This window comes from Arachis hypogaea, chromosome 6 (assembly GCF_003086295.3).
Source record: "Arachis hypogaea cultivar Tifrunner chromosome 6, arahy.Tifrunner.gnm2.J5K5, whole genome shotgun sequence".
Classification (NCBI taxonomy): domain Eukaryota; kingdom Viridiplantae; phylum Streptophyta; class Magnoliopsida; order Fabales; family Fabaceae; genus Arachis; species Arachis hypogaea.
The window spans coordinates 68651827-68658404 of record NC_092041.1 but is presented as its reverse complement, the minus strand read 5'-3'; the positions used below and the strand labels follow the sequence as shown (position 1 = coordinate 68658404).

Below are 6578 nucleotides of genomic sequence, written 5' to 3'. Positions count from 1 at the left end.
TTTGTTTTGAGCCAATATGGCATTCAGAGTATCAATCTCAAGAACTTCTCTCTTCTGATTCGTCCCATTATTCACAGGATTCCTTTCAGAAGTGTACATGAATTGGTTATTTGCAACCATTTCAATGAGTTATTGAGCTTCTGCAGGCGTCTTCTTCAGATGAAGAGATCCTCCAGCAGAGCTGTCCAATGACATCTTAGACAGTTCAGACAGACCATCATAGAAGATACCTATGATGCTCCATTCAGAAAGCATGTCACAGGGACACTTTCTAATCAATTGTTTGTATCTTTCCCAAGCTTCATAGAGGGATTCACCTTCCTTCTGTTTGAAGGTTTGGACTTCCACTCTAAGCTTACTCAATTTTTGAGGTGGAAAGAACTTTGCCAAGAAGGCATTGACTAGCTTTTCCCAAGAGTTCAGGCTTTCTTTAGGTTGTGAGTCCAACCATATCCTAGCTCTGTCTCTTACAGCAAAAGGGAATAGCATAAGTCTGTAGACCTCAGGGTCAACCCCATTAGTCTTGACAGTGTCACAGATTTGTAAGAATTCAGCTAAAAATTGATGAGGATCTTCCAATGGAAGTCCATGGAACTTGCAATTCTGTTGCATTAGAGAAACTAATTGAGGCTTAAGCTCAAAGTTGTTTGCTCCAATGGCAGGGATAGAGATGCTTCTCCCATAGAAGTCGGGAGTAGGTGCAATAAAGTCACCCTGCACCTTCCTTGAATTGTTGGCATTGTTGTTGTTTTCGGCTGCCATGTCTTCTTCTTGTTTAAAGATTTCTGTTAGGTCCTCTATAGAGAGTTGTGCTTTAGCTTCTCTTAGCTTTCGCTTCAGGGTCCTTTCAGGTTCAGGGTCAGCCTCAACAAGAATGCTTTTGTCTTTGCTCCTGCTCATATGAAAGAGAAGAGAACAAGAAAATATGGAATCCTCTATGTTACAGTATAGAGATTCCTTGAGGTGTCAGAGGAAAAGAAGAATAGAAGAAGAGGTAGAAGAATTCAAACTTATCAAGAAAGATAGAGTTCGAATTGTGCATTGAGGAGGAGTGTTAGTCCATAAACAGTAGGATTTGAGAAGAGGGGAAGAAATTTTCGAAAATAAATTAAAAAGATTTTAAAAACATTTTGAAAAATTGAAGAATGATTTTCGAAAAAATATGATTGGGAAAGAAATAAAGTGATTTTTGAAAAAGACTTTGAAATTAGAAATAAAAAAGATATGATTGAAAACTATTTTGAAAAAGATGTGATTAAAAGATATGATTGAAAAGATATATTTTTTAAAAAGATATGATTGAGAAGATATGATTTGAAAAACAATTTAAAAAAAGATTTGATTTTGAAAATTAATGACTTGGCTAACAAGAAATTTAAAAGATTTGATTCAGACATTAAACCTTTCTCAACAGAAAAGGCAACATAATTGAAGTGTTGAATCAAATCATTAATTGTGAGTAAGTATTTTTGAAAATGGAAAGAAATTGATTTTGAAATATATGATTGAAAAGATATGATTTGAAAAAGATTTGATTTTGAAAAATTTTGAAAACTTGAAAAAATTTGAATTAAAAAAGAAAATCTTCCCTCTTGTGCCATTACATTCTGGCGTTTAACGCCCAAAACTCACCCCTTTTGGGCGTTAAACGCCCAGCCAGGCACCCTGGCTGGCGTTTAAACGCCAGTTTTCCTTCCTTACTGGGCGTTTTGAACGCCTAGCTTTTTCTGTGTAATTCCTCTGCTATATGTTCCGAATCTTCAATTCTCTGTATTATTGACTTGAAAAGACACAAATAAATTTTTTTTGGATTTTTAATAATGAGGAATAATCAAAATGAAACTAAGATCAAATAAACAATGCATGCAAGACACCAAACTTAGAAGTTTGTATACTATTGACACTAACAAAATAAGAATGCATATGGGAAACAACAAAACTCTCAAGACAATAGAATTTAAAGATCAGAACAAGGAAATCATCAAGAACAGCTTGAAGATCAATTAAGACACATGAATGAATTCGAAAAAAAATGCAAGAAGAACAGAAACATGAAATTGACACCAAACTTAAAATGAGACACTAGACTCAACAAGAAACATAAAATATTTTTGGTTTTTATGATTTTGTAATTTTTTTGGATTTTTTTGAAAATTGAGTGAAAAAGAAAATAAGGATATCAAAATTCTTAATGAGAATTCCAGAAATCATGCAATGTTAGTGTTCATACCCTGACCGAGCTCCCCAACTCGGCGAAATCCATGAAAGGTCCGACCTTGTCCCAAGGCCCACGCCTGAGGTCGGACCTCGGACAACAAAGCTAAGAAGGCCTATCGAAAGGAACGCAGCCCAAAACCTAAAGGCCGAAAAAGCCTAGGAAAGGCGGTTCCACAAAGATAGAGATAAAACTCCCAAAAGATAAGATAAGATAAGAATATCTTATCTAGGGAAGATCACGGCCAACTACTATAAATACACTGGAACACCCAGGTATGACATACATTCCACATTCTACACATATCTGCTTGGACCCATGCTAACTTAAGCATCGGAGTGTCATTGCAGGTACAACCACCAACCACTCCGCATATCAAGCTCGGGTCCCTGAACCCCACCTCGGGCCTCTCCAGACGACCGAGCTACACATTTCAGGTAACCCTCGGAACATTGGCGCCGTTGCCGGGGAACCTGGAAGTCATCCCTCTACCATGGCGGATGACCCTCTCAACAATGACCACGCTGCGTCAGAACAAGAGGAGGAAGTTGACACCGGAGAACGACCGGACAGCCCTCTATCACCACGCACTCCGGGAGGAAACAAACAGAATCGCCCAAAGACATCACTCCCAAACAAAGATCCACAAAATCCCGAAAAAGAAAAGAGCTCAGAAATTCTAGAAGCAGTCCGGGCACAACAAAACCGACTGAAACAACTCGAAGAGGACATGAAAAAGCAGAAGGAAACTGAACAGGATCTGAGAAGGGAGGCTCGAAAGCGCAGAGAATTAGAAGAAAAACTACGGAAAATAGAGGCCGATCTGAAAGACCGGACAGAACGTGGCACCACCCCCGAATGCAACCATGATCCCTTCACACAAGAGATCATGAAAGAGAAGGTACCACGAAACTTCAAGCCACCCGATATGGATCTCTACGACGGCACCACCGATCCAAGTCACCACCTCAGCAACTTCAGAAGCAGAATGTACCTAGTCGACGCCTCCGACGCGATTCGGTGCAAAGCCTTCCCCACCACTCTCACCAAGTCAGCCATGAAGTGGTTCGACAACCTGCCACCAAGATCAATCACCAGCTTCGAAGACCTAACCAAAAAATTCCTGACAAGGTTCTCTATTCAAAAGGACAAAACGAAACATGCCCCCAGTCTACTCGGAATCAAACAAGGTAACCAGGAAACTCTCCGAGAGTACATGGAGCGATTCAACAGAGCCTGCCTGGACATACAACACTTGCCCACTGAAGCAGCCATCATGGGACTAGCAAACGGCCTAAAGGAGGGACCGTTTAGCCAATCCCTATCCAAACGATACCCGACCTCCCTATACGAGGTGCAGGAGCGAGCAGAAAAATATATCAACATGGAGGAAACCTCCCAGTTAAGAGACTCTTCTAGGAAGGAATCGACCTACCCACTCCGAGATTGAGATCGGGAACAAAGGAAGAAAGAAGAAACCAACTCGGAAAAGCCACGGAAGTACCACAGTTACACCCCCCTCCGAGTCTCGTTGGTAGACATCTACAGAGAAGTATGCCACACCGAAAAGATCCCACCACCTCGACCGCTAAAACACAAGAGAGCGGGGAGAGATCGGTCCGAATACTGTGAATATCACAAGCTCTACGGTCATTCTACTAACGACTGCCACGACCTAAAAAATGTTATAGAAAAGCTAGCCAGAGAAGAAAAACTCGACAGATACATAGCAGACAAAGGAGAAGAGACCAAGAAGAGAAGGAGGGGAGATAACGAAAATCGGGCTGAACAAACCCCGCGAACCCCTGAAAGGCACGTTCACATGATAAATGGAGGTTTTGCAGGCGGAGGAACATCCAAATCCTCGCGAAAAAGACACCTCAAAGAAGTCTACCACGTCCGAGAAGACAATCCCCTGCCCGAACTACCTACTATCTCGTTTACCCGAGAAGATGCTCAAGGGATAATACCCGGGCACGACGATCCAATGGTAATCACCATTATCCTGGCAAACGCCAACTTACATCGAACCCTGATTGACCAGGGAAGCTCTGCAGATATCCTGTTCAGAACGGCCTTCGACAAACTCGGACTTGAAGAAAAAGAACTAAAGGCCTATCCCACCGACCTGTTTGGGCTAGGAGATACCCCGATCCATCCCTTAGGATACATCTCGTTACACACTACCTTTGGAAAAGGCGAGCAATCTAAAACATTAAGCATCGACTACATTATAGTCGACGTCACTTCAGCATACAATGCCCTCATTGGGCGACCAACCCTAAACAGACTGGCAGCTATAGTCTCGACCCCACACCTCTGTATGAAGTTCCCTACCGCAAAAGGAATCGCTACCCTGAAAGGCGACCAAAAACTGGCACGGCGATGCTACAACGAAAGCCTGAGCTTAAAAGGAAAAGAGATCAACACAATAGAACTTGGGCGAGTTCAAGCCCGAGAAGATCTTCGGCCACAACCAGAGGGAGAAACCGAAAGAGTCCAGATCGGGAACACATCTGAAAAAGTAACAAACATAGGAGCAAACCTCGAAGCGGGCCTAAAAGAGGAACTCATAACCCTCTTAAAAGAAAATTCCGACCTCTTCGCCTGGAAAGCCTCCGACATGCCAGGCATAAGCCCCGACTTAATGTGCCATAAGCTAGCAGTGTACCCGGGATCCCGACCTGTCCAACAAAGACGCAGGAAGCTCGGACCCGAACGCATGCAAGCAATAGAAGAACAAGTACAAGCACTACTAGATGCAGGGTTCATTAGGGAAGTAAAATACCCCCTATGGCTCGCAAACGTAGTCCTGGTAAAAAAGCCCAATGGAAAATGGAGGATGTGCGTCGATTACACGGATCTCAACAAAGCCTACCCCAAAGACCCATATTCACTACCAAACATCGACGCCTTAGTAGACGCAGCCTCAGGCTATAGATATCTCTCCTTCATGGACGCATACTCAGGATACAATCAAATCCCGATGTACGGACCCGACCAAGAAAAGACCTCGTTCATAACCCCAAGGGCAAACTACTGCTACGTAGTAATGCCCTTCGGGCTGAAGAACGCAGGGGCAACCTACCAGAGGCTAATGAACAAAGTGTTCTCAGAGCACATCGGACTACAACTAGAGGTGTACGTCGACGACATGCTGGTAAAGACACAAAAAGACAGAAACTTGTTGACCGACCTCACCAGTGTCTTCGGCACCCTCAGAAAACACAACATGAGACTCAACCCGACGAAGTGCACCTTCGCCGCAGAAGCCGGAAAGTTCTTAGGCTTCATGTTGACTCAAAGGGGCATCGAAGCAAACCCGGACAAATGCCAAGCGATACTCAATATGAAGAGCCCGACGTGTGTCAAAGAAGTACAACAGCTAAATGGAAGGCTGGCCGCCCTATCAAGATTCTTGGCAGGATCAGCGATAAAATCACTACCTCTCTACTCACTCCTAAAGAAAGGGAAACCCTTCTCGTGGACCCCGGAGTGCGAAAAAGCCTTTCAAGAATTCAAGGAATTCCTCGGGCAGCCACCAATCCTAACCCGACCTCTAAAAGGGGAAGAGCTCGTACTATACCTCTCGGTTGGACATCGAGCAGTCGCTTCAGCATTAATACGAAAAAATGACCAAGGGCAACACCCCATATACTTTGTAAGCAAAGCACTACAAGGGGCCGAATTAAACTATCAAAAGATAGAAAAATTCGCCTACGCCCTAGTGTTCACAGCTCGGAGGCTCCGTCCCTACTTTCAAGCCCACACCATCAAAGTCCGGACAAACCAACCCATGAGACACATCCTGCAAAAAACAGACCTGGCAGGACGAATACTACAATGGGCGGTGGAACTGTCCGAGTTCGACCTCCACTATGAAGCCCGGACTGCTATAAAATCCCAGTATCTAGCCGACTTCATCGCAGAATACACGGAGACCCCGGGAACCCCACTCTCATGGAACCTGTACGTCGACGGGTCCTCAAACAAAACAGGAAGCGGAGCCGGGGTTATACTTGAAAGCGACCAAGGAACGCGGATAGAACTATCCCTAAAATTCGAGTTCCAGGCTTCAAATAACCAAGCCGAATACGAGGCCCTACTAGCAGGTCTAAAGCTAGCCGAAGAGGTCGGAGCCCAGAGAATCACGATCTTCAGCGACTCCCAAGTCGTCACATCACAAGTAAATGGAAGCTACCAGGCCAAAGACCCAACTATGAAAAAATACCTGGACCAAACACAGACACAATTACGCCACTTTTCAGAAATACAAATCCAGCACATACCTCGGGAACAAAACGTCCGGGCAGACGCCCTCTCAAAGCTCGCCAGTACCAAGCCCGGAGGCAACAACAGAAGT

General features: G+C 44.1%; 1 non-coding gene across 1 annotated transcript; it reads left to right on the top strand.

The window, feature by feature from the left end:
* The first annotated feature begins 249 nt into the window (after positions 1-249).
* LOC112700376 (small nucleolar RNA R71) lies at positions 250-357 on the top strand. Its single transcript, XR_003153281.1, has one exon. It is a non-coding gene; the product is annotated as a small nucleolar RNA R71 (small nucleolar RNA).
* Positions 358-6578: the final 6221 nt, after the last annotated feature.